Source organism: Arvicanthis niloticus, chromosome 6 (genome assembly GCF_011762505.2).
Source record: "Arvicanthis niloticus isolate mArvNil1 chromosome 6, mArvNil1.pat.X, whole genome shotgun sequence".
In the NCBI taxonomy this organism is placed as follows: Eukaryota; Metazoa; Chordata; class Mammalia; order Rodentia; family Muridae; genus Arvicanthis; species Arvicanthis niloticus.
This window is the reverse complement of record NC_047663.1, coordinates 106,769,205-106,796,686: the sequence shown is the minus strand read 5'-3', so window position 1 is coordinate 106,796,686 and position 27,482 is coordinate 106,769,205. Positions and strand designations below refer to the sequence as shown.

The 27,482-nt window shown below is 49.5% G+C and overlaps 1 protein-coding gene across 3 annotated transcripts in view; it reads left to right on the top strand.

Moving 5' to 3' along the window:
- The window catches only part of Nacc2 (NACC family member 2), a 67,996-nt gene that overhangs the window by 4,886 nt on the left and 35,628 nt on the right, over positions 1 to 27,482 (top strand). The window lies entirely within an intron of this gene.

The window sequence follows — 27,482 nt, the reverse complement described above, 5'->3', positions numbered from 1 at the left end:
GGCTGTTACCTGTATGTGGTGCGTTCTCTCCCTACTGGAGCCCTGGGGCTTCGTCCTTGGCCTGCTTCCTCTCCTCTGCCCCCTCCCGTCTTTGCTGCACTCTTGGCTCTGCTTTTAAAAAATCACAATGTTAACACAGTTTTTTGCTCCTTTAATGTAGTTACTATTGTGCTGCTAAGGGCCTTTGTTAAGTTTTGTATATTGATACTTTTTGTTGTTGTCAGCAGTTTTTTTCTTTCCTTTTTTTTTTTTTTTTTTTTTTTTTAGATATAAAGTCATTAGGGTGAGAGAAGATTAAAAAGATACATTACAATTAAAATGTTAATGAAATCTGCATCATACAACTTTTGAAACCCTTCAGGCATTTATCTTGCCTGTGTCATGTCCATTAACTTTGGCTATTCTTATTCCACACTGACCCCTGCTGAGAGATTTGTGCTGTAATTGGATTTTTTTTTCTTAAATAAAAAAAAGGGGGGGGGAAAGCTTTTAAGAAAATAGAGGTTGAGTGGCCGGTCCTGGTCCTGAAATGAAGAGAGTAGAAAACCAGAAAGCTTGGCTCCCTCACTGGGCAGGCTCAGAGCCCACTCCCTCCTTGGCTTTAAGATGTATATTTGGGGTGTGGCTTTGAAAGAGGGAGAGCCTAGAGGGATGAGGGTGTGAACCTGAGGGCCAGGTTGGGGCATTGGGTATACTTATTCCCCAGGGAAGAGCTAAGATACTGGAGTGTGTGTGATAGGAGACCCCGCCCCTATCCCTCCATTTTACCTGTGACTGTTTAAGGGCACAGTGATGTTTCTGGCTAGGGTTTTGGGCTATGAAAGGGTTTTTTCCCCAGGTCTTCTTCCCAGGACAGTTGAGAGTTCAGGGCGGGACTGCGTGACTTCTGGGCAGGTGGGTCAGACGTGTGTGCATAGGTAATGCCTATGTATGTATATACGCAGTTATGTGCTCATGTGCCCCATGGCCAGCAGCCCTGCTCTGGCCCCGGGACTGGCTTTTCCGGGACAGCTCTGTGGGCACCTGGCAGCGCTGGAGCTGGTCAGGTGATTGGCAGTGGGCTGCAACAGACAGATTTCATGTCTATGTTTCTGCAACACCTTTCTATAAAGGGAAACATAATTTAAAATATGATTACTTAGTGTTGTAACAGCGCCTCAGCCGCTCTGCTGTGAGGGAGATCATTATCAGTCTGATATTAACTTGCAAAGAATATTATGCAAATTGCCTGCAACTTGGGAATCCTGGCAGGCAGGGCTGGTCTGGCTTCCCTGGAGCTTGGGCCCATGTCCTTGGGGCTGAGACTTTTTCTTCTTTTCTTTTCTCCCTGCATACACAGGCCTCTTTGCCCTCAAGGTCCTCTTGGCAGCAGACCTGAGCCTTAGGTCTGTGGGGCCCCACCCACATCCTTGACTCCACTTTGCTACAGTGATAGGAACTAGAAGCCTTTTGGCAGGCTTGCTGTGATGTGGGGGCAGCATTTATCTGGGGTGACAGTACTGTGATCATGATCGTGGCTGGGCCTTGACACGGGCACTTGAGCTTCTGCGACTCAGCAGCCCCTGAGGAATGGACATGGCCGGGAGAGGCAGTCGTCCCACTGGTTGTATGACCACTGGAGCTGGGCTGCTTCCAGGGGTATGGAGCAGCACCTGTGAAAGGGTTTACTCTGCTCTGTATATGTCCTGCTGTGCTGTGCTTTTGGGCTCTGATGCCAGCTACACTATTATAGGAAGGAAGTGTTCTCATGTGTCTGCCCTCCCAGCTCATCCTAATGGGGATGGTACAGTCTGGCTAGGAGAACATTTCTTTCAACTTTTGTTCCACTGTAACAAAGCCCCACAAAGCAATGTCCCTGACTTTAAACAGTGGAAAGGCCCATTTTGGGGTTCTAGAAACAGTGTCTACCTGGTGCTAGTGAAAGCCCAGTCGTTCCCCTAAAGATGCCCCAGTGTGGTGAAACTGATGCCCACTGGGTGTCATCTTCTTGCTGTATCCCAAATCTCCTGATGCAGAGTCAAGGTCTGGGAAGTAGGCACCTGCCTGAGGAGGCCCTTAGCTTTCCCAGGGCAGGAGGCAGAAGCTGGGGATGGGGCTGCGGCCTCTCCCAGGAGCAGGCAGGAGGCTCTTACAAAGGGATAGATAGGGGCATTCTCAAGGATCGTACTGATGCTTATTCCAAGTGGTTGCTATCCACAATGCCAGGTTTTCATACCCAGGGTCCTCTTGGAGTGTGAGCCCTGACCCTTATTGTAGTTGGGTCCTGATCCAGGGCCTCAGTTTCTCTGTGTATGAAACAAGGGAAGCTGATCGTGAGCTCTGTACAGCATCCAGCACCCCATCAGGGTCTCTGGCCAGGGCTGATCCACCTTGTATCATACTGAGCCATCTTCTTCATGACTTAGCCAGCCACCTCTCCTGTGCTGCTACTCCTCCCACTGAGGATGACTTCTGGAGGACTTGGGGGTGCTACACACACTTGACCTTGCCTGCCTACACCATTCTTGCTGCTGTCCCCTTGTCTCTGCCTCTCCCTCTAACTCTGGATGAGCTCACCTCAGCTCCTTAACCCACCAATGCCCTGTCTGTGAATAAGGCCCTGTTGGAGGTTTTGGTCCAGGACAGAAAACCTTTGTGCCTGTGGCCCTTGCAGTACTTGCCAGCAGGGTGGGCTTTAGACATAGCATCTGCTGCTTCTCAAAGCTTAGTGGAGGATATGTGAGTGCAGTCCAGCTAGAGATCTTTGAAAGAACAGAGCAGAGGGGGCCGAAGGAGGGAAATGGGGCCGAGGCTTACATAAGCTGTGGGATAGGAGAGACAGACACTGTGTTAATTATTGTAACCCAGTTTAGCGGTGAGTCTGTGTCACATGAAGTGGCCTGGAAACTGAAGCGCGTGGGTCACAGTGAAGCCCAGGGGTGACATGGCTGACACAGGAACAGACAGTGTGGGGTGCATATCAGCTGCAGCTATAGGGGAGTCTGAGAGAATAAGATATCCTTGGGGTCCAAACCAACCCATATTGCAAGAAAGTATTGTTCCACAGTCCTGGGCACACTTGACCCCACCTGAGCCAGTGCTCTGTCCCCTTGTTCAGCTTCTTCTCTCTAACTGTGGGTGAGCTAACCTCAGCTCCATTTGTACCTGGGATTGAGTGTCAGGCCAGGCACTGTTTGGACCAGCACCTTGTTAGCCTAATGTTGGTGTCAGTGTGGTAAGATTGTGCAAAGTGACAGTCTTGGCTTCTCTCCTGACACACGACAGGCTCCCAGGTGTCTCTTCCTTTTTAGGTGACCAAGCATGTGGAGGATAGAGCCCATGGGCCCCGGGGTCACTGGAAGCTTCCCTGAGGTTTAGCTCTGGACTACTCAGGAAGTTCTTTACGGCACAGGAAGTTGTGTCATGATGTCCTTGAGAGTCCCTGCCCCTCCCCCAAATTCGTATGGGACACCTCAGGGTTTGGAGATGTACCTCTGTCTCAACTGGCAAAGGCCTCTGGGAAGGCTGGCCATTACCTTTCTTGCTTGGAAGACCTCGGGTGTCATCTATATGCTGCTTCTGAGGGGTGCCAGAACCTATGGCCCATGACCCAGACATGGTCCCCTTCTTGGCCCATGACCCCTTCTTTGGGCTCTGATAGGGTGACATGGTCTCCTCCAGCCTGAGGCCAAGAGTTGTGGAAGGGTAGCCCCTCCCCTTCTGAGCACTCTGAAGTGAGACTGGCTTCCATCCTTGCCCCCGCTGATCCCCCGCCTCCATTGATACACTGGCTACCCTCCATCCTTGCCTCCACTGACCCCCGACTCCGTTGATACACTGGCTACCCTCCATCCTTGTCCCCACTGACCCCCACCTCCATTGATACACTGGCTACCCTCCATCCTTGCCTCCACTGACCCCCGACTCCGTTGATACACTGGCTACCCTCCATCCTTGTCCCCACTGACCCCCACCTCCATTGATACACTGGCTACCCTCCATCCTTGCCTCCACTGACCCCCACCTCCATTGATACACTGGCTACCCTCCATCTTTGTCCCCACTGACCCCCGACTCCATTGATACACTGGCTACCCTCCATCCTTGCCCCCACTGACCCCCACCTCCAATGATATACTGGCTACCCTCCATCCTTGTCCCCACTGACCCCCACCTCCAATGATACACTGGCTACCCTCCATTTTTGCCCACACTAACCCCCGACTCCATTGATACACTGGCTACCCTCCATCCTTGTCCCCACTGACCCCCACCTCCAATGATACACTGGCTACCCTCCATTTTTGCCCCCACTGACCCCCGACTCCATTGATATACTGGCTACCCTCCATCCTTGCCCCACTGACCCCCACCTCCATTGATACACTGGCTACCCTCCATCCTTGCCCCCACTGACCCCCGACTCCATTGATACACTGGCTACCCTCCATCCTTGTCCCCACTGACCCCTACCTCCATTGATACACTGGCTACCCTCCATCCTTGCCCCCACTGACCCCCACCTCCATTGATACACTGGCTACCCTCCATCCTTGTCCCCACTGACCCCCACCTCCATTGATACACTGGCTACCCTCCATCCTTGTCCCCACTGACCCCCACCTCCAATGATACACTGGCTACCCTCCATCCTTGTCCCCACTGACCCCCGACTCCATTGATACACTGGCTACCCTCCATCCTTGTCCCCACTGACCCCCACCTCCAATGATACACTGGCTACCCTCCATCCTTGTCCCCACTGACCCCCGACTCCATTGATACACTGGCTACCCTCCATCCTTGTCCCCACTGACCCCCACCTCCAATGATACACTGGCTACCCTCCATCCTTGCCTCCACTGACCCCCACCTCCGTTGATACACTGGCTACCCTCCATCCTTGTCCCCACTGACCCCCACCTCCAATGATACACTGGCTACCCTCCATCCTTGCCTCCACTGACCCCCACCTCCGTTGATACACTGGCTACCCTCCATCCTTGCCTCCACTGACCCCCGACTCCATTGATACACTGGTTACCCAGTATTGACAGGTGACATAGTGGTTCAAATGCTTTCGAAAAAGATTAACAATAATCAAATTTAGAGATTACATGTGCTGTTTAAGGAACTCTTCCCAGACCTCTTAGGAATAAGTTACCCTGCATACTTTAGTGTATCTTGTTCAAACAAGAGCCACCTGCCACCTCCCTGTGCCAACACAGGCTGAGGCCTCCGTGGCAGTGCATGCTCCAAAGTACTCAGCATCTCTCACCTGGGACGTCCTTCATAGTGAGACATCTGGTACAGAGGCCATGTTCTGAGGGATTTATTTATTTTATTTTATTTTATTTTTTTGAAGAACATTTTATTGGCTACACTGCAATAGTAGCAGTGGCTAGCTGGGTGGTAACTAGAATTCTGCTTCCTGTGTTTGGTTTAATTTTTTTAACATTAATTTTCTTCCTCCTCTCCTCCCCTCCCCCCCCCCGTGTGTGTTGGTGTGTATATTCTCAGGTATGCACACTGTACAGTGTGAAGGTCAAAGGGCAACTTGTAGAAGAGTATATCTTGGCCCCCAGGCCCCCCCCCTTTCAAGCATCAAATGTAGGTGGTCAGCCTTGTGGCAAACTGCTTTACCCCAGGCTATCTCACTAGCCCTGTTTGTATTGGAGTATTAGAGGTTCTATTTGTTTGTTTGTTGTTTGTTTTCTTGAGAATGGGCCCCACTGTGTGGACCAGGCTAGCCTCCAAGTCTTGATCCTCCTTCCCCAACTTCTCCAGTCCTAGAATTACAGGTGTATGCTCCAAGCCAAGTTCCCCTGTGGTAGAATCTTGACCCATCTCTTGAGGTCAGCTGTGGGATTGTCTGCTTTGAGTTTTCAGATGAGGAGACCTAGCCTGGGATTATACTTCTGTAGATGGCTGATTTCTCTGTCATCAAGTTCATCTGTGTTGTGGCTCGTGCTGGCAAGTGCTGAGGGACGTCCGGGGCACTCTGGTGTGCTGCTGCTGCTGCGAGTGGAGTTACCAGGCATCTGTTCTGGGGGACCTAGAGCAGTCCACTGTCCCTAATCAGTTCTTGTGGTCTTGACCCGGAGGCCAGGCCAGTTGGAAGGATGTCCCAGTTTGGGTCTGCCTGTGGCTTCCCTGATTCATACTTGTCATGGCTTGGGCAGGAACATTGCACACGAACCACTGTGTCCTCTTGGTGTCACCTCAACCGCTGGAGATGGTGTCGTGCTCCACGCTGCGCTCCTCATCACTTGGGGAACATGCTGGAGATGGTGTCGTGCTCCACGCTGCGCTCCTCATCACTTGGGGAACATGCTGGAGATGGTGTCGTGCTCCACGCTGCGCTCCTCATCACTTGGGGAACATGCTGGAGATGGTGTCGTGCTCCACGCTGCGCTCCTCATCACTTGGGGAACATGCCTATCTGTTGTTTGAGTTTTCTCTCTGGTTTTGAGACAGTCTCTCACTGTAGCCCAAATGTCTTAAAACTTACAGTGTAGCTCAGACTGGCCTCCACTTATGGCAATCCTCCTGCTTCAGCCTCCTGTGTCCTAGGACTATAGGCACGAGTTGCTGCACTCGGCTTCTTGCCAGAGTCTCTCAGGCTGGCCTTGGTTGAGGAATGTTTGGCTACAGTGGAGGAAGGGTCAGGCATGGGATCTTGAGTGTGTGTGTCTTTGGTAGAAGCAGGAAGCTGTAGAGTTGCAGAATGCTGAGGATGCTAGGGGCATGTTACAGCCAACAACAGTTTCTGGAGAGGCAGATTCCCCCAGCCCCGATCCTTCTTTTTGAGACACAGTCCCACTATGTAGCCCTGTCAAGCCTGGAACTCCACATGTAGAATGATCTGGCCTTGAACTCAGAGTTCTAGGAGGCGAGAGGCAGGTCTCATCCTGAACGTGAGCAGCATGTTCATCAGGATCCTTGGGGCCTATGGGTGCCAGATGTGCCCACACAGAGAAGCTCGGAGCTGGTGCTAGGCTGGTTCTGCTGCTGTCTGTCTCTTGTTCTTCTTCAGTTTGTGGGACTGTAGGGGCCAGAGGTGGTGGTGTACCCAAGCCTGGCATCCCTGAACCTGATGATGGCAAGCTGCACATCCTGTTTCTCTCCTGACCCTGAAGTGCTTGGGTCTTCTTGATTGACACTAACAGGGTCTCTTCAGAGCTGTGACAGACAGTGTGGTCAGGACAGGCTAGTGAATGGACCTCCATTGTGAAGGACTAGAAGCTGGAAACTTAGAACATGTCTGAAGGTCAGAATGTTTACTTGAGGTTCAGCAAAGTGGTACTCTTCCCGCACAGACTGTGGGGGGTTTCTCTTGCCCTGGCCAGCCTGCAGGACACCAGCAGCCCCTGGTTTTGGCCCAGGTTCATATCAGCCCAGTTTGGGCTTCCATTGTGTCTCAGTCTGTATCCTGTTGTTAGAGCAGGATACCTGAGACTGGACAGTTATGAAGGATTGAGGTTCATTTGGGTCCATGGGCCTGGATGTTGGTACTGTACCTCCTCTTCATAGTTTCTGGTTGGGGGGGGGGGGCTGATGTTGCCCCAACTCAACAAGGGGAGTAGATGGATAAGTGGGTCTATACTTCAGGTTACTTTGTGACCCCCCCCCATATTTTTCTATTTTGTTTATTTTTTCTGTTTATTTTTCTGTTTTGTTTGTTTGTTTGAGACAGGATTTCTCTATGTAACAGCCCTGGCTGTCCTAGAACTCTTTGTAGACCAGGCTGGTCTTGAACTCACAGAGATTGCTTGCTGTGGTTTGTTTTTATTATATGGTATGTGACTGTATATGTATATATACGACACAAGTACAGTGCCCCTTGATGATAAAAGAAGGCAGCAGAACCCCTGGAGTTGGAGTCCAAGACAATTGTGAGCTCCATTTAGTCCTTTTCTTTTTCTTTTCTTTTTTTTTTCTTTTTTTATTTTATGTAGGTGAGTACACTGTAGCTGTCTTCAGACACACCAGAAGAGGGCATCAGATCCCATTATAGATGGTTGTGAGCCACCATGTGGTTGCTGGGAATTGAACTCAGGACCTTTGGAAGAGCAGTCAGTGCTCTTAACCACTGAGCCATCTCTCCAGCCCCTAGTCCTTTTCAAAAATAGTGTTCTTAACTGCTGCACCATTTCTCCAGCCACAGGAAATTCGTATTTGAAGCTATGACTCAAGCACCTTCTCTTGAAGGTCCTGCCTCGATGCATTGCCTTCTCTTTTCTCTTCTCTTGTCTTCTCTTCTCTAGGGAGGATATTTCTGTTTAGCCCTGGCTGTCCTGGAACTTACTCTTTAGACCAACTGGTCTTGAACTCAGAGACCTGCCTACCTCTGCCTCTGGAATGCTGGGATGAGAGGCGTGTGCCAACACCGCCCGGCATCATGGCTCTCATCTTAACTTGGTTCATTCCATCCACAGAGGCCCTGGGTTCTGAGCTTCTGGGAGTATATGAAGCTTGGAAATACGACCAGATCTCCCATTACCTCTTGTTCCCTTTTCTCTCTGAGCTCTCCACCACACCCCAGTGCCAGCTCTGCTGACTGTTAAGTAGTTTCCCCAGTTTTGGACAGAATGGTGAGGGGACCCTGAATTAATTTAATCTCTTTCCCTCCTCTCTCTCTAGACTTTCTCTGTGTAGCTCTGACTGACCTGAAACTCAGTATAGACCAGGTAGGCCTTAAACTTAGAGGTCCACTTCTCTCTGCTTCCCAAATGCTGGGATTAAAGATGTGTGCCACACAATGCCCAGGTGGGCCTTAATTCTTTACCAAACAGGTGAGGTGGTATCCACCTGTGGTGCCAGCTGCTTGAGCCTGAGGCAGGGCATTGTTTGGGTCTAGGAGTTTAAAACCAGCCAGGATAATATAGTGAGAGTTTATCTCAAAAAACACAAAACAAATGAAATGCAGTATAGAAGCTCATCCTAGAATCTCAGCACCTGAGGCAGAGGCAGGAGCTCATCCCAGAATCCCAGCACCTGAGAGTCTGAGGCAGGAAGTTTACCAAGATTTCCAGGCCAACATGGGTTCCAGAGTGAGTTCCAGGTCAGCTGGGGCTACAGAATAAGGTCTTGCCTTTAAACACCCAAATCATCAACAACAGAAACCCAGTCCTGACCCTCAAAGAATAGTTCCCAGCAGCTCCTGCCCTCTCCAGCCACTGGCTCTTCCCTGGGACCTGAAAGGCTGAGGGAAGGACACACTGACCTTCAGACCAGAGGTAGTGAAGTTTCTGGAATTGAGGACCAGCACAGTGTCAGGAAGGCTCTTTTCAAACTTCTCAGTCCTGCTAGGAGAAAACCAATGAGATTGTGTTCTTAGCACAGGTCTACACTGGCGGGCCAGTGAGACACCTGTGTGTTCCCCTGAGCTCTGTAATTAGAAGGGCCTGGCATGGCTATTGGGTAATCATGGTTTGAGGTAAGCTGTGTGAGATGGGAAATGAGTGAAAAAGCCAATTTTGTTGCCTAAGGAAGACAGTGTCTGATTTTTCCTGAGGGGAGAAGAAAGTGAACCCAGGAGTTGGGCTGATTGTGTAGTGGTGTAGTTTGACAGTGGCCATGGTGCTTTGGGGGAGGTATCACTGATGCTCAAATAATGCCCCAAGCAGTGATCCACGCAAGCCAAGCCTCCCATCAGGGACCACAGGAGGGATTTGTGGAGAGGAGCTGATAGGGCAGTGGGGGCCTGGCTCTTCTCCACTGTTTGGTAGGACTCAGCTGCCCCAGTGCTATGGGCTGTAGATCTCCTAGGCATGCTAGTTGGGCTGCCCAGTGCATACCCATACTAGCCCCTCTCTTTCAGGTAGGACACAGGTAAACCTGAGCTTCCAAAGGCCAAGCTGCTGGCTCAAGGAAATCAAACCGATTAGCAGAGCTAGGCTTGGGGCTTCAAGGCCCTTCACCCTGTTTGTACCAGGGCAGAGGGACCTCCATGAGTCCTGTCCCCACTCTGTTCCTAGACATAGACTAGGCCATCGAGGGAGGCCTCAGCCACCCTCCTGTTTGCTGGTGCAACCATTTTCAGGCTTTGGTGAACACATTGATATCCAACATGAGCTGGGATTGGGGCTCCTGAGATCCATCGAAGGAGCTAGAGGGTCGTTAGCTCCAAGTGTCCTCAGGTCTGGCTCCACTGTCCCACCCAGAGAGCTTTCCCACTCCTGCATGGATCTGCACTTCCATGTGCTTTCTACTGGGACATATGATCCCCTCAGCTGGAAGTAAGGAGAGGCTGGCCAGGAGTACAGCCTTTAGGCTGTACTGTGATAGTGTTCCTGTTAACTAGTTGGGAGCTAGGTGTCTGACTGTCGCCTGTAGAGGATTTCCAGGAACCTTGGCCTGATAGCTCCCAGAGTTGGCACAGTAGATTCAGTGGTTGAATCCTTGTGCTTAGAGAAAGTGTCCCTTGCTTGGAATCCAAGATGGCACATACTGCACTGTGTGCCAGCCAGACCAAGTAAGAATCCTGCCTTACCCTGCCATACTGTGGCACTTTGAGTAAGCACCTTGCTTGTCCCTGGTCTCCACACCCACCCAAGAGGCTCTGTTGCTTACTCTGGGGGAGCATTTTGCCTCCTGGTCCCTGAAACGGGCATAAGCTTCCACTTGCTGAGGACGTGCAGTGCACACACATGTCTAAGTGGTTTTTAGGATCTGAGCCCTAAGCTAATATAGCGTGTGCGTGTGTGTGTGTGTGTGCGTGTGTGTGCGTGTGTTTTTAAAGCCATGATTGAAGTCAAATTAACATATTTACCTTCAGTGCTCCCGTGGGAACCGTTAGAGAATCTAAGAGGTGCGGCGGCCGCATTGCACTGGTGACAGTGACGTGGATGTTAGCTCCCAGGGGATAGGTGCCTGAACCTCCCCATGGTTTCCTGGCTGCTTGTAGTGTTGCCTGGATGAGGTGAGAGACTAGTCTCCTGCATACATGTGACTCTGGCTGAGGCTGTGAGGTAATTGCTAAAGCCCATCATAGGTCTGCCTCCTGGTGGCCGCTTGGCTCAGCCTGGCCTGCTCAACCTTGTATGTCTGCCCCACTAGGGCCAGAGTCAGTGTGGTGCTGTGAATGAGAATGGCTCCCATAGGCATAAGGTATTTGAATGTGTGGTCCCCAGTTGGTAGAGCTGTTTGGGAAGAATTAGAAGTTGTGGCCTTGTTGGAGGAGGTGTGAAGTGGAAACTTAAGGGTCCTTTGGAAAGTCAGTTGGATGTTTTGTTAGAGCGTGAAGGGATGTTTAGCTGAAGCAGACGCGAGTGAAAGGATGTTCTGTGAAAGCAAGCACATGAAAGGACATGCGATGAAGGATTCTTCACTAATGACAGGCATGTATTGATCTGCCCTACATTTCAGAGTTTGCATTTGTGCACCAAAAAACTTCTGGTGGTGTGCTGCAGTTTCTTGTCATTTCCTCAGACTCGGGCTGATTGGCAGAATAATGTCAGCTGAGATGGACAAATGTGCTGAGGCAAGAACTGTGCTGAGGTAAGGCCCATGGAGGACACATGATGCTTAGAGGTTATAAATAGGACTTGACAGACAGTGATGGAGGCTGAACTTAGCTTGCTTATAGAGCTCGCTGTGCAATGCTTGTTGGTCTCGCATCTTCGCTGATTTTTGCTTTGCTGAGAGAGGCACAGCTGAGAAATATTCCTGGCGTTCCTCGAGGCTGAGGTCTGGCTGTTCCTGCTAGGTTGTGTCACCGTTGTTGCTCACCCGACACTACCAAACTGGACTGCTGATATCCGTGAAGAGTTTGTGAGTGGATCAAGCTGCTGCTGTGAACTTGTGAACTGAACTGCTGATTTCCAGACAATGTAGACTACAAAGAACCTTTCTAAAGAGGTCCACTCCCTCATATCCGCTCTTTCCCACTGCCTCTGGTAGGTGGTGGACTAGAAGCGAGGTTAAAGTGTTTAAGAACCATCGTTAAAAGTAAGCCTTGAAAAATTAAAGTTTACAGAGGTGTGTCACTAGGGGTGGGCTCTTTGCCATTCCCAGCTAGCCCTCTCTGCCTCCTTGTAGGATACAAGCTCTCAGGTACTTTTGTAGTGCCATGTGTGCCTGCTTGCTACCATGTTTCCTTCCATGGCAGTAAGGGATTCACCCTGAAACTGTCAGCCCCCAATTGAAACAGTTTTTTTTAAGTTGTCTTGGTCATGGTGGCTTAGCAAAGCAATTAAAAAGTAACTAAGTTCCCTTCTCCTCACCCTTCCCATGAGTCTTATGTGTTTTGCACCCTGGCAGCTTCAGTTCACTGTAGTCAGGGGCTCTTTCTCCTAAGGGCCTGTCTAGGGCTGAGAGCCTCAGATTTGCCATGGAGAGATAGGGTTGCTACATCTCTCGAGCATTTCTAAGTTGTTGAGAAGCTTTGGCCTTTAGTCACCTGAATGGAACTGGGCCCACATGTGCAGTCCTCTTCACAGGGTTTGGAGAGCATGGCTTTGGGATTCTGGAGTCTCAGGAATGTAGGGTGACAGGGCTGGGCACATGACATGCACAAGATGGCGCTGCTTCTGGGCCACAGGGTGAGTGCCTAGTGGATGCCTGGCACCCACCTCCCACCATCGCTGTTTGTCATGGTGCTCAGGATGGGAGCCAGGGTGAGGCTCCAGGTTCAACTCCAGTATTAGACTAAAACAGTATGAGACCAGGTGTGGTGGCCATGTCTGCTCCCAGCACTGAAGCGGCAGACAGCCCTGGCCTATAGAGCAACTCAAGTCAGTTACTGTTACATGGTAAGACCCTGCCTCCAGAAAAAAGGATAGAAAAGTGTATGTGTGTGAGAGTGTATGTTTGTATTTGAGTGTAAATGTTACTGACTTACATTTGTTCATAGTTTGTGAGAAACCTTTTTGGTTTCTATATTCAGAAGAGATATGGGACTCTACTTTTTATTGTTTAATTTTTTATTTTATTTAAAAATATCTATCATTGTGTGTATGTGTTTGGGGGTGGTGCACAGGATGTGAGGGTCCAAGGACAACTTTGTGTAGTTAGTTCTCACCTTCTGCCTTCACATGGGTTCCAGGATTGAACTCAGTTTACCCTGTGTGCTGCTTTGAATATGCTTGGCCCACGGGAAGGGGCACTATTAGGGGGTGTGGCTACTTGGAGGAAGTATAGCCTTGTTAGAGGAAGTGTGTCCCTGTGGAGGTGGGACTTTGAGGTCTCATATATGCTCAGTCTGTCCAGTCGGATCTGGACCTTCCTCTTGGCTGCCTTCTACAGAACTCTTGGCTCCTCTAGTACCAAGTCTGCCTGTACAATGCCATGCTTCCCACCATGATTATAATGGATTTCATGAACCTCTGAACCATAAGCCAGCCCCAAATAAATGTTTGTCTTTATAAGAGTTGCCATGGTCATGGTGTTCTTCACAGCAATGGAACCCTAAGACACCTTATAAAATGAGTTGGGGCTGGTGTGTTACTCTGTATTTGCTTGCAATGCCCAAGTCCCTGGGTTACATCCCCAGTACAATGAAAAAAAAAAAGCAAACTGGGAAATCCCTACATTCTACAAGGGATTATATGCAGAACTGTCTGTGGTACTTAATCCCCAGGAGGGCTCTTTGAATTTTGAGGTTTCTTTTTGAAATTTTGCAATTTTCAAATTAAAGTTTCAGTTTTTAAAATTTTTGTTTGAACATGCCCTTTTACTTTGGGTGGATCATGGGTAGTAGAGCAGGTGTTTGCTGAAGAACTGCTTCATTTATCACGGGCTGTCAAGTGTGGTGGTTTGTGTTACCTTCACAGCAGGCTCTGGTGTTGGGCTATAGTAATGGCCTGTGCTTTCTCTTTGAGACTGGTAGTTACTTTGTACATTTTCTTTTAAACATACTGTTTGCATTTACTTGTTTTGTTATGTCAGAAGAGTGCTGCCTATTTTTGAGTGTTGAGAGATACTTTGTTGCTTTCTTTGTTAAGTTTCAACTTGATTCCTTTGTGGTGGTCCTCAGAGATTATTACTGTAATTCTTCTTCCTCCTTCTCTCTCTCTCTCTCTCTTTTTAAATCTTTTTTTGGTTTTTCGAGACAGGGTTTCTCTGTGTAGCCCTGGCTGTCCTGGAACTCACTCTGTAGACCAGGCTGGCCTGGAACTCAGAAATCCACCTGCTTCTGCCTCCCAAGTGCTGGGATTAAAGGCATGTGCCACCACTGCCCGGCCCTCCTTCCCTCTCTTCTTCTTCTCCTGTGCTGGGTCTCAGGATGTCTGTCTGTCTGTCTGTCTGCCTACCTATCTACCTATCATTTATCTGACTTTCATTCATTCAGTCAGTCTAGATATGACCTTACTCTGACTGATTGAGCTAGAACTCATTGTATCGCCCAGGCTGGCATCAAAGTCCTGGTTGTATCCTTCTGCTTCAGCCTTCTGAATGTTGGGGACTATAAATGTGAGTCACCATTCCTGTCAAATTGCTTGTTTTTGTCTGTGTGTCAGTGTTCAATTATTATTACTTTGAGGCAGAGTTTAATATCACCCAGCTGGTCTCAAACTTGCTGATTTGCAAATCTGATATTGAGCTCCTGACTGTTCTTGCTTCCACCTCTCAAGTGCCAGAATTCCAGGGTTAAGCCACCATGGTGGGGTTGATCCCAGGGTATGTGAGGCTCTGCTTCTGGGCCCCAGCCCCAGCTCAATTGCAAGTCTTAAGTTTCTTGTGTTTGTTTGTTTGTTTGTTTGTTTTTGTTGAACTGCTCTCTGTTCTATTTAGTGCTCCAAAGTCTCTGGGACAGTGAGGTCCTGAAGCTGCTGCTGGGTGTGGTAATCCGCAAGTGATGGTTAGATCCTGATAGTTGATGGAGTTTAGTTCTCTGTGTTGCTGTTGATTTTCTGTTCAGTTGTTCTGTCGGTCAGTCGAGGGTTGGAAGGGCTCCCTGACCATTTGGCTCTGCCGTTTTCTGCTTCATGCTTGGTAGTTCTGTCCACATAAAGTGTAGCTGAGTGTTCTTTGTAGGCAGACCCTCCCGCTACAGTGTCTTCTCTTTATACGTTTTAACTATGAAGTAACCCTGCCTTCTTTTGATTATGTTCACATGACTTACCTTTTCCATTTCATTTTAGCCTATTATTATTATTATTATTATATTTATTTTACTTATATGAGTGCACTGTAGCTGTCTTCAGACACACCAGAAGAGGGCATCCAGATCCTAGTATTAGATGGTTGTGAGCCACTATGTGGGAGCTGGGAATTTAAGTCAGTCAGTGCTCTTAAGCACTGAGCCATCTCTCCAGCCCACTTGCCTATTTTATGATACTTGAAGGTTTAAAAAATTTTAATTATATCTATGTAACTGTCAGTGGGGTAGGTATGTGCCTGTTAGTGAGGATGCCCATGGAGCCAGAGGCATCAGATCCCATGGTGCTGAAGTTGCAGGCAGTTGTGAGCTGCTCCATGTGGTTCTGAAACCTGACGTAGGTCCTCTGAAAAACAGCAACACATGTCTTAACTGCCAAGGTCTCTTTATCACCACATTTCAGGATTTCAGTCTTTTTTTCTTTTTTGTTTTGTTTGTTTGTTTTGTTTTCCAAGATAGAGTTTTTCTGTATAGCCTTACCTAGAGCTTCCTCTATAGACCAGGCTGTTCTCCATCTAACAGAGATCCTCCTGCCTCTGCCTATAAGAGCTGGCATTAAAGTCGAGTGTCACCACTGCCTGGCTTGAGGCTTTCTTATGCAAGACATAGAGCTGGTTCATACATTTAAAAAAGAATGAACTAATTGCATTTATTTATCTGTGTGCTTGTGGGGGTTGAAGGTACACATGCCACAGTGCTCATATGGAGATTAGAGGACAGCCTGTGGGAGTTGGTGTCTCCATCTACCATTTGGGTCCTAGGTCATCAGGCTTGGTGGCAGACACCTTTACCCACTTAGCCATACTATCAGTCCAGGATGATGCTCTGTAGCCCAAACTGGCCTTGAACTCACAATGTAACTCAGGCTTGCCTTGAACTTATGATCTTCATGCCTCAAACTCTCAGTACCTTTTTTTATTTTCTTTACTCCCACCTTGCTCAATTCCCAACACACACGGAGTTTCAGTATGTCACACAGGCTGGCCTGGAACTTGCTGTGTAGACCAGGCCAAACTGCTTCTGTCTCCAGGTACTGGGATTAAAGGCACATACCTCTACCCTCAGTGTTTTTCCATCTCAAGACATCTTTAATTGTGTACTGCAGAGTTTGCCCGTGTGGTCATAATGGTTCATACCTGGTTAATGGTATGATCAGAGTGCGTAATCTTCATTACAATCAATTCAGAGCATCTTCATTACTCAACAAACAAACAGGCAGGCCAGGCTTAGTGGCACAGCCTTTAATCCCAGCATTTGGGAGGCAGAAGCAGGCAGATCTCTGAGTTCAGGGTCTGCAAAAGCAAGTTCCAGGATAGCCAGGGATGCTACACAGAGGAAACCTTGCTTTGAAAAACCAAAACTAAAAAACCAAAAACAAACAACAACACCCTTTAGCAGGCAGGCCCTCTGCAGCCCCAGCCCCAGCCCCAGCCCTGGGCAACCTCTAATCTTCCCTCTCTATCGATTACCTGTTCTAGACGTTTTGTACAGACAGTGTGCCCCTATACTGCAAATTTTATTCTACCATCTGATTTTCCAAATTTCATCTATTCTTCATTGCTTGATAGATGCTTGGGCTATTTCTACCGCTTGGCTATTGTAACCAATGCGTCTAGTAATCTGTGCTCTGCAAACGTTTGTGTAGATAACGTGTTTTCATTCCTCTTGCCTACTCGCCCAGAAGTGGAATTTCTAGGTCATGCAGAAATACCGTTTGACCTTTGGAGGAGTCTGCATTTCATGTCCCAACACTGGCTCTTGTCTGCTTTCTAGTTTTTTGGGTTTTTGGGGTTTTTTTTCTGTCTTTGAAGACACAGTTTCTCTGTGTAACTCACTTCTTTCTCTTTCTGTCTCTGGTGCTCTCTTTGTTTTGGGTGTTGGGGATGGAGGCCAGGGGCTGGGTTACATGTTAAACCCATGTCCCGTCCCAGCCTTAACGACGTCTGCGCCTCGTTGTGGTTTTTACTTCAGCGTTCTCGCTGGCTAATGATACTGACTGTCTTATGTGCATATTGCATTTTTGTCTATTCTTGGTGAAAAGTATTTTAGATGCTTTGCAATTTTTTAAACACTCTGTGTATAAGTCACATCAGAAATATGACTAGCAGGTATTCCTTAATATACTTCCCCCTACTGTGTGCTTGGGGTGGCGTGGGTGAGAAATGCATGGATGTGTGTGCACAGCTATGTGTATGTGGAGCTAGAGGTCTGTCCCTAGTGTCTTCCCCAGTCACTGTCCATAACACGGACAGTATCTCTCACTGAACCCAGGGCTCTCTGTTTTGGCTAGACTGTCTGGCCAGAGAACCCCTGGAATCCCCGTCTCCATTGCTCCAAGTATTAGGTTACGGGTACACGCCGCTATAGTCAGGCTTTACGTAGGATCCTCATGCTGGTGCGGCATCAGTAACCACTGAGCCACCTCCCCAGCCCTTATTTAGCTCTTTGCTGCATTTGAGTTCATGTTTCTCTGTGGTGTGAGGTAAGGGTCTGTCTTCATCTTCTCACATGTGCTTATCCTTGAATTCAGAGCCATGCTTGGAAGGTCTTGGCATCTTTATTAAATCAGTTGGCTATGCACATGTGAATTCATTTAAAGACTTTTCTACCCCAGTGATCTACACCTGTTTTCTTTTTTTTAATCGGTACCAGAGCCTGAACTACTGTAGCTTAGAGTAGGAGTGTGTTGCTTGTCTCACTGGATATCTGGATATCTCTGGCTGTCCCAGAATTCACTATGTAGACCAGGATGACCTCAGACTCACCTATTTGTGCTTCATAAGTGCTGGGATTAAAGGAGTGCACTACCACACCCAAGCATAAGGTAGCAGATTTTAAAAACCTTTTGTTGCCGGGCAGTGGTGGAACATGCCTTTAATCCCAGCATTTGGGAGGCAGAGGCAGGTGGATTTCTGAGTTCAAGGCCAGCCTGGTCTACAGAGTGAGTTCCAGAACAGCCAGGGCTACATAGAGAAACCCTGTCTCGAAAAACAAACAAACAAACAAAAAACCAAAACAACAACAACAAAAAACCATTTGCTCAGTTTGTGATTGTTCAGTCTGTGAGCTGGTAGGATCTGGCTTTGTCTTGTCTGTTTTGTTTTGAGGCTTTCCCAAAGCCCCTTGTAGCGGAGGATGACCTTGAACTCTGACACGCCTGCCTCTGCCTCCCAAGGGCTACAATTAAAGGTGTGCACTGCCATCCTTGGTCCTTTTTTGAAGTTCTTAGTCTTGATAATAAAAATTTTAAAATGAATTAAGAAGGAAGCGTGAGGATAGTTTTATTTGAGAGAAAAACAACGCAGGCGAGCTGTGGTCTTGGCAGCTGTCAGAAGGAGTGAGATGGAAAAGAGAAAGGAGAAAGTCCTGCTTTTTAAGTTAGGGTCTGAGACAGACGAAGGTTCAGCAATGGGGTTTGGGGCTCCATGAGATGGTAGTGTGAGAGGCAGTTATGTCTTTCCAAGGAAGGAATTCCGGAAACAGCTGTCTGGGTCCAGAGGGTCCCCTAGACAAGGCTGGATGGTCCCTTCCCTCACCACTTGTCCCTGGGTCTGTCTGTTTGCTTTGTGACAGGGTCTTATCAAGTAGCCTAGGTTTATTTTGAGTCTTCCTCGTCCCTCCTGCTAATCTGAGATTACGGGTGTGTGCCAACCTGCCTGGTAGCCCCAGTGTCTTGATAGTTTTTCTCAGTCTGTTAACACCTGGGAATGATTTTACATGGTTCAGGTTGCATTCCCTCTGCATTCTTGTTTGTCTTAAGCCCAGCAGACCCATTTTATCATCACCAGTGAAGTTTGCCTGGATCTAGAATGCAGGTGTGGAGTGGCCTCCTGTGGTCAGCACCCACCAGTCCAGACCTGTTCCTCCTCCCATTCTTCAGTCTTAACCTCAAGCCTGAAAGTTTACCCTTTTATAGCTACAGTGATGGGAAGGGTGGGCTAGCCTCATCTCCCGTGTAGGTGAGGGTATACTGCCTGTGTTGTCCTTTCAGTTTGCCCTCATTTGCATGCTTTGGATCTGGTAGGACTGAGCATTTGTTGGCAGAACAGGGTCCCTGGCAGGTATCTGGCCTTGGTGACTGTCTCTGGAGGCTATCAGGCTTGGGCCTGGTTCTTGTTTTGATGTTTGTTTGAGACAGCTGTCCTAGCTGCCCTGGAACTCATTATGTAGCTCTGGCTGTCATGGAACTCACTATGTAGACCAGGCTAGCCTTGAACTCAAAGATCCACCTGCCTCTGCTTCCCAAGTGCTGGGATCAATGGGGTGCACCATCACACCTAACTTGGGTCTCATTCCTAAGGGACCACACCCCCCACATCTTTTCACAACCCAGCAGATGTTTGTCCTGGTAGCCTGGGCAGGTCTTGCCATCAGCTCCCAACTGCTGTCAGCTCCCACTGCTGACGTTAGGCAGTAGAGTCTGGAGGTGCTAGCTTGAGCCTCTGGGTGTGAGGGCCACATGGAGTAGCTGATAAGGGCATCATGCACAGCCTTCCCAAAGGCTTTGTTGTTTGCTGATGTAGGATGTGACTGGGGAGGCTCCTGAACCTCATTAGCAGGGATGGACCTGTGGTGAGTCCTGGACCTGTGAGAGACACCTCGGTTTCTGGTAAGAGTGGCGGCTGCTGCTGCTGCTGCCGCTGGAACACCCCGACTGAGAGCTGTAAGCTGGGCACCGAGGTTTTTCATATCAGCAATTACCTTTTATGGCCTGGGGTACAGCAGCCTGGACGCTCGGATGTTTTTTTGTCATCCCTGAGCCCAGTGCAAGTCCACAGCCCTTCTTATGGGACTCAATGGGTGCTGTGCAGGAGCTTGGCAGATGGGTTTCCCAGTTAAACTCTGGCATGGAACATGAACACAGCTCTCTGCAGCCTTAATTTGCCCCCCAGGATTCCTGCTGCATTATCCATATTTCCTTTAATTTGTGGGATTTCTAGTAAATGGGCTTAAAAATAGTTCTGGGCCTATTGCCAGGGCAGATGCGGGCGGCAATCATTTCACCAGCAGGGATGGGGGTAACCCTTGTGTCTTCTGGGCCTGTGCCTCTAGCAGGTCCTCCAAGTTGGCATTTGTAGAGGGGAAAGGTACAGCATCCCACCTCTGGGTAGGAAGTCAGGTTGGGTCTTGGCTGAGGACTGGGGAAGTGTGAAACACACACCACACACACACACATACACACACACACACACACACACACACACACACACACACACACATGCTCCACCACCCTGGACCCCCTGCACAGAGAGGCCCATTCTGCTGGCTGAGAACCAGTTCTGTCTGGTTGGGTTGGTAGCTGGGACTGCTGGCCCCTAACACTTTGCTGAAAGACAGAGATGTTTATTGTCCAGAGTCTAACAGAGAGACCAGCACACTTCTGCTCTGGTATCTCTGAGCTACACTCAAATGATAATAAGGTCGGGGGGCACCTTTCAAGCCTGACATTTATAAGCTACTCACCTCTACTCTTTTTTTCAGGCTCTTGCTCAGCCCATGTCCCCTGGTCTTCTGTGGCACTGATTTGACATGTCCTGCGTGAGACAGGCCTGCCTAGACTGGTGTCTGGAGACTAGGATTGCCCCTAATTTAGCCCCTGGCTTCTCAGTCAGCACTTCTGGCCCTTGTATTGCTCTTTCCTGATGGACAGGATTATCTTGAGCATGTTTTCTGTTCTCAGCACAGGGAGCTGGCCCTTGTCTAGGACCCTGGTCCAACCTGCATGGCTGAGCACTAAGAGCTGTCCTTTGTCTGACGTCTAGGTCCAGGGCTCTTTGGGGGCACCCTTGACAGACTCTCAGCAATATCACTGCCCTTAGAGTTCTGTGATCTGTTTAAATGTTACCCCCAGGTTAGTGCCACATGCAGTAGTATGGATTCCCACGTTGGCCCACACCCCCTGGGCTCTGCCTCCACCTCTGGCCCAGAATTTTCCATCCTGTAGGTTTCCATGCTCTTCTCCCTAAAAGTAGGGGAGTTGTGCCTCATCTACGTCTGCAAGGCTGGAACTTTCAAGGGACAGTGCTGTCATTTGCGGTGGGGATGGGTTTAAGCCCTGGTCCTACAGTCAGGAATGGCCAGAGGAATGGGAGCATCTGATCCGCCCCAGAAATCCATTCCCAGACAAGGCTATAGGAAGTACTAATGGGTGTGTCCAGCCAGCTACATGTGAGTGTTCAGGCCACAGGGCCTCCAAGAGCTTTTCTTCTGCCCAGTGCCTGCTGCCCTCCATGAGAAGTGGGGGCTGGGCATCTGTCGTGGGTAGGAACTGTGTTGGGATAGGAGTGGAAAGATGCCTGTGGTCCTATTTTTAGGGACACACCCAGGTGAGGCTGACTTCCCCAAGGTCATACTTGAGTCCTTTGGGCCTCTGTCACTAGCAGCTACCTTGCTTGGGCATGGAAGTGGGGGCTCCCGGACTGTGTCCTCCCAGATGATTTAGTGCTCCTCTGTCTCTGATTTACATCAGCTTTTTACGCATAATTACAAATGCAGGGGATCTTTGTGTCTTACCTCGCCTCTGACTATTTATGGCATGATATGCAGATGAGGAGATCTATGAATATTAAAAATGGGGTGTTCTGAGAAGTGGCTGTCTGTACTGAGTTGGGTGACCCGTAGCCCAGCATGCATCTATGCCACCCTGTACTCAGCTCCCTCACAGCGCCTGGGATCCAGGTGACGCTCCCCTGGTGGGGAGGGTCAAGGTCACAGACTGCTGTGGGACCTGTGGCAAGTCCACAAGTGAAAGGGGTCAGCAGAGACAACTGCTCCTGCTGCTGGCTGCGGAGTACCCCCTGGTGGGCCAGGAACAAGGATCTGCTTCTGCTTCTTATTCCTGGGGAAGGCTGAGGGGGCAGGTGCATGCGGAGTCGCACTGGCTTTTTAAGTTATTAAACTATGCCCGAGGGAGACACTCTTCAAGCTTGCGTTATTTAAATTACAAATACGAGTAGGGAAGATTGTGGGCTCTTCTCAAAACACTCCTTAATTCTTTGGAAACCTTCTGGAAGCAGTCTAGCTCAGGAGAGTTCTGAATAGTGGGTCAGCAGGGCTGGGAAGCCAGGGCCAGAGAGGGAGATGTGGGGGGGACGTTCCTGCTATACTGCACTCCGTCTCTGAGTGACTTACTGATTATGCAACACATGCAGTGTTTTGTTTGCCCCAGCCCTAGCAGTTAACATCCCTAGTGCTTAGACCAGTTCTCAACCTTCTTAATGCAGCTCCTCATGCTGTGCCCCCTCCCCACAGCCATAAAATTATTTGGTTGCTACTTTATAACTGTGATTTTGCTATTATGAATTGTAATGTAGATATCTGATATGCAGGATATCTGATATGAGGCACCACAGGGGTCACGACGCCCCAGGTTGAGAGCTGCTGGCTTAGAGGTCCGAATAGATGGGTGTTTATGTCTCAGATAAGCTGTAGATGTTAGAATTGTTACATGCTTTTGCTGTTCCCTGTGGACGTAAGTTTCTACTGGGCCATATCGGTGCACAAGGTCCAGGTGTTATCAGGTGCAAGACTGACCATCATGAGGAGAGGTAGCAAAATCTGTCATTGTGATGCTTGGGCATGGTGGTTGTGTTCCATAGAGGACTCATGCTGGGTGGTCATAGGTCATGTCTGTCAGTCTGTCTGTCTGTCTGTCTCTCACACATGCACATACACACACATATACACATATGCATGCACAAGCGCGCACACACATACACACATATTGGTTTTGTTCTCTCTTAAAGGACTAGCAAAGAGCAGCAAGGAAGAAAAGATTGACAAGTCAATTTTTTGAGTTGGCTTCCTTCCCTTTTCCTTCTGGGAAAAAAGAAAAAAGCTAGCAGGCAAACATTGTGTTGTGCAGTTAGAACAGGATTTTGTGGCTGCTGCTGTCCCAGGCCTGTGGTCTGGAAGGAGAGACCCTCATCTAAGGGGGTTTATGTGGTCCCTCCCTTCTTCTCCAAGGAAACCTATCATGTTGGGGAACTGCCTCTTCTGTGACCCAGTGCTAGGGAGGTCCCCGTGCTTCCTCTCTTTCTCCAGGTATGGAGGCTGAGATATATTCTCCTCTTGTGGCAGAGCCCTGGGAACCTTATACGGTGCTGGCTCTGGTCCAATCAGTTGAACAGGGCCAGACCTCCCCTTCTTGCTCTTGTCATTTGATGACCAAAGACTCTCATGACTCTGGGTGTCAAAATTAGGAAGCTAGAGAATTTGATTATCAGGTGTCTGTGACTCAGACCCTGGGCCTGCAGCTCCCAGGTCTGTGGGCCCAGGCTTTTCATCTAGAGGGGTTCAGGTGGGCAAACAAGCAGCACATGCAGTTCCCATGAGCACTGTGGGAAGGAGCATTGCGTCCAAGACCAATGCTGCAGCTCCTCCACTTGCTTGGGTCCTCGTGTGAGATGCTAAAGATTCCATTAGCAGCAAGGCCTGAGGCAGCCTAGCTCTGCCTGATGGTATTTTAAAAGTTTAATGCAAACCTCAGGGCCAACCTGGTGCCTCACCCAGCTCTTGGAGACTTGAGCACACCCAAGCTAGCAGCCAGAATGCTGGGCGGGTTAACCCAGGGCCCTGGAGCCCCACACTGTTCCTTGGTGATGGCATGTCCAGTCAGCTATTGGGAAGGAATCAATAAAGGAACCGGCCTCCTTCTCTAGCCTACACTATGGTAGAAGGGTTTCTTTGCTGTTCTCACTGAGCTCCTGCCAGGCTATGTTCCTGAAACCCCACATGCTGTGTGCTCTGCCATTTTCCATCTGCAGCCCTCCTGGTGTTGATGCCTTGCACAAACCTCCTGGTGCTTCTGGCCTGGCCCGGGTGGGTGAGGCTGCCAGGGGAGGTGCTCTCCTGCAGTGCTGCCTTCCTTCCTTGGCAACTGTGTGGTGGTACCTGTGTGTTTGTTGAGGTCCAAAGCTTCCAATTAATGTAACAGAATTCTTTTCTTTTTTGGTTTTTCGAGACAGGGTTTCTCTGTGTAGCCCTGGCTGTCCTGGAACTCACTCTGTAGACCAGGCTGGCCTTGAACTCAGGAATCCACTTGCCTCTGCCTCCCAAGTGCTGGGATTAAAGGCATGTGCCACCACCACGGCCCGGCAATGTGACAGAATTCAATCCTGCAAAATAATTTCTCTCCTCCTTGTTTTCCTTGCTGGTGTCACCATGTGGACACCAAGCACTGTCCTCTCCACTTGCTAATAAGTTCCTAGTCTTTGGTGGGATTCCAGACAGGACATACAGGCCCTGGAGCTGAGACTGGTTTGGGGATGCTGGGAAAGTTGGCCTCTGCTTATTGGTGATCCTGTCCTGTCCTTGGAGATATCCTTGGAGTGTTTTTGTGCCTGCCAGCCTTTGTTTGTTTGTTTTGTGTGTGCCTTTGCTTCCCAGGAGTGTGGCTCTAAGGACCAGGTAAACCTTGGAGCACTGTGTGGCTGAAAGTTGTGCTCTCATTTGAATCTTTCCTGGGAAGTTAACTCTGGCAGGCTCTCCCTTCTGCTTGGTGACTGAACTCTGGCAAGACACTGCCTGGCCCCTGTGTACAAGTGTCTGGGTACAATTCTAGTTCTTTACTTCTGTTCCCAGTGCCCCTCATCAGTTTTCTTTCCACATCTACGTGTTGGCTTTGGTGCTTTCAAGGGACTGGTAGGACCCTAACCTCCCTTGAGGGATTGTCTACAAAGACCTCACCCATCTCTGATTCTGGAGTTGTCTGGGAACTCCCAGGAGCCTCCTCTGTGTGGGACATGGATACCAAAGGTAAACACAGCAGTAGGGCTTGTACCTGGCTTTGGGGTGTCTTTATGGGTTTCCCAAAGTAGGGTACACCCTGAAGATTTTTATGAAGAAACAATTTCTTAGTGCAGACGCTGTGAGGATGGATGGGGTAAGCAAAGGCAGAGACTGCCAATTTACTACTTGACTCTAGACATTTCCATAAGCAAGCAAATACAGCATAGTTCACCATGGAGAGGAGCCGTGCCAGGAAGGGGAGGGGTGGGGGAGCAGGAATTAAGTTACAGAAGAGCCAGGAAAGTGCAGTGGTACAGGGCCCAGTATCGGTTGGTGTAGACAGTCGTGAGGAGGTCTTGATGCTGGAGTAGGATCTGTCCTTTCCACGGAGCAGACAGCCATACTTTGGCCCACTTAGATGCAAGGCTCCCTCATTCCCTGCTGCAGCCCCAGAGTCAGCCCTGGCTAGTCTTACTTTCATGGTCCTGGAGCGTAAGCCAAGCCTTTATTTGATTCTTTTCTCCTAAAGTTCAGCTTTGTTTTTGCCCCAGCCAAGGCTTCTAAGAAAGCAACTTAAAACCAGCTCCGGTCTGGTTCTTGCAGGCTGGGTGCAGGCATCGGCCTTGCCAGCACAGGTGGCCTGAGGACAAGGTAGCAAATGAGCCAGTTGTCCCTCGATCCCTGGGGACCAGGTTGGCCTCGGCACCTTCTGGGAATATAATGGCCCCTTCTCTGCATGAACTGGACTGGCCCAGGTCCTGGGCACCAGCCCTTGAGGTATGGACATAAATGCCTCACCTGCTCAGGTCAAAGAAAATCAAAGACATCATCAGTCTACTCGGTAGCAGGTCCAAGCTGCAAGCTGTACAGATTCTGTCTCGGTCTGTGCTCTGTAACTTCCCCAGAGTCCACCCCTACCCCCACTACACAACTGACACCAGAGACTGCAGGTCATAGGAAATGGCCAGTGCTGCCAGGACAGAGACTTTAACTTGGCCCACATGCCAGGGCCCACTCTGTTGGAAGGGGCTGGTCCCAGGAGTGTTACTCTGGTCTTTGAATCTTTGTACCTGGTTACTGATCAGCTTAGCCTGAGTATTAGGACCCTACTGGGGCTGGGTCATACTGCAGCTTTGCTGGCTTCTGTCCCCTGGCCTGGCTTTGGGAGAGCCTCTGTTTGGTTGGGGTTTCCTGTGGCAGAAGCTGTGGCTCTGAGCGGAAAGTGACTTGTGGTAGGTGCTGTCCATCTGGGAATGGAGCCTTTTTGTCTCTTCTGTGCCGTGTGTCTCTGGGTAGCATAAGCCCCTCTTTAGCCGTGCTCAGCAGTTAGCCAGTGCCTCACACAGCCCTGAGCACACCTAGTCTTGCCCAAGATGGGCTTGTGAGGCCTACCTGTAAGATTTCTGGAAGGAAGCAGCCACTAAGTGGTAGGAAGGTTGAGGGACTGTTCTGGGTAGGATATGGCCCAGAGGTGACCCTGCCAAGTCTTGGGCCTCCTTGCCTTGTGGAGAACCTCCCTTCAGCGGGGCTGAGCACCAGTTTGTAGTCCTCAGGTTCCAGAGAACCTCATGGCCAGCCACCCTGAGGGGTCTTATTACCTCCTTTAAGGAGGCAAAGAGGACAAAGGCTTGGAGGGCTCTACAGGCTGGGCTTGCTGGCTGCTTCCACATCTGGATTCTCTCCCATCCATCCCTGTTCAGGGGCTTTTTGTCTGGAGCCCACAGTGTGTAAATAAGGAGGTGCCAGATGGCTCCTTTTTGTTATTGTTCTCCTGGTGTCTTGGAGGATTCACTGGGAATGAGGGACCACTAATACTGTCACCCCCTGAGCCTGTGTCACCTTGATAGTACTGCTTCTCAGTAGACACCACCATTGCCAGCTTTGACCCTTTCCTTTCTTGCAGATAGACTATGTTCTTTCTGGAAGCACAGTTAGTGACAGTGAGAGAAACTGAGGCAGGCTGTCCAATAGCTCTCCCTAAGGCCCTTGCAATTAAGCAAATGCTGTAAGCCTGGAAGGAGCTGCCTACCCTTTGCCCAAGCAGAACACAGCTGGCCCTTCCCAGAAAAAGACTGGTAAAGGGGACGGGAAACACCTTACTTAGCTGCATAGCTGGTCTTTATTTGCAAGAAGTATTTCAGGAAGCTGAAGGAGCAGGCACCCTTAACCCCACAAGGGTCTGCCTGGCCATAAAATTCCTCCTTTCTTGAAAAGCCAGTCAGATATGAGAAGGTGGGGATGAGGTAGAAGAGGGTTCTGGACCTCCAAGGCCCACTGTTATGGAGCCTGTGGCCCAGCAGAGTGCTTGGCTCTGAGGAAAAGTAGGAGAGATAGCTCCAGGGTCCAACCCCTTCCCAGTCTGTGCCCCTTTAGGACTTCTTTGGCATCGTCCTTCCTGCTCCCTATCTCCTGGCCGTGCTTTCACCCCTTTCCTATTCCCTAGCCCCTGCCCTGCCTCCTGCTCAGTCTCTTGCTACCCAGGAAGAGTTAAGTTCGAAGCGCTGCCAGCTCTGCAGACTGTTTGGAATAGTTTAAATGCTTTGACACTGGGTCTGTACAGGATGGCAGAGAGGCAGTTTACTGGGTAATTCATATGCAAAACTGCACTATAAATTTCCAAGCTGTCTCAGTTGCCGTGGCACCACGAAGCATTTCTCCACGTACAGTACAG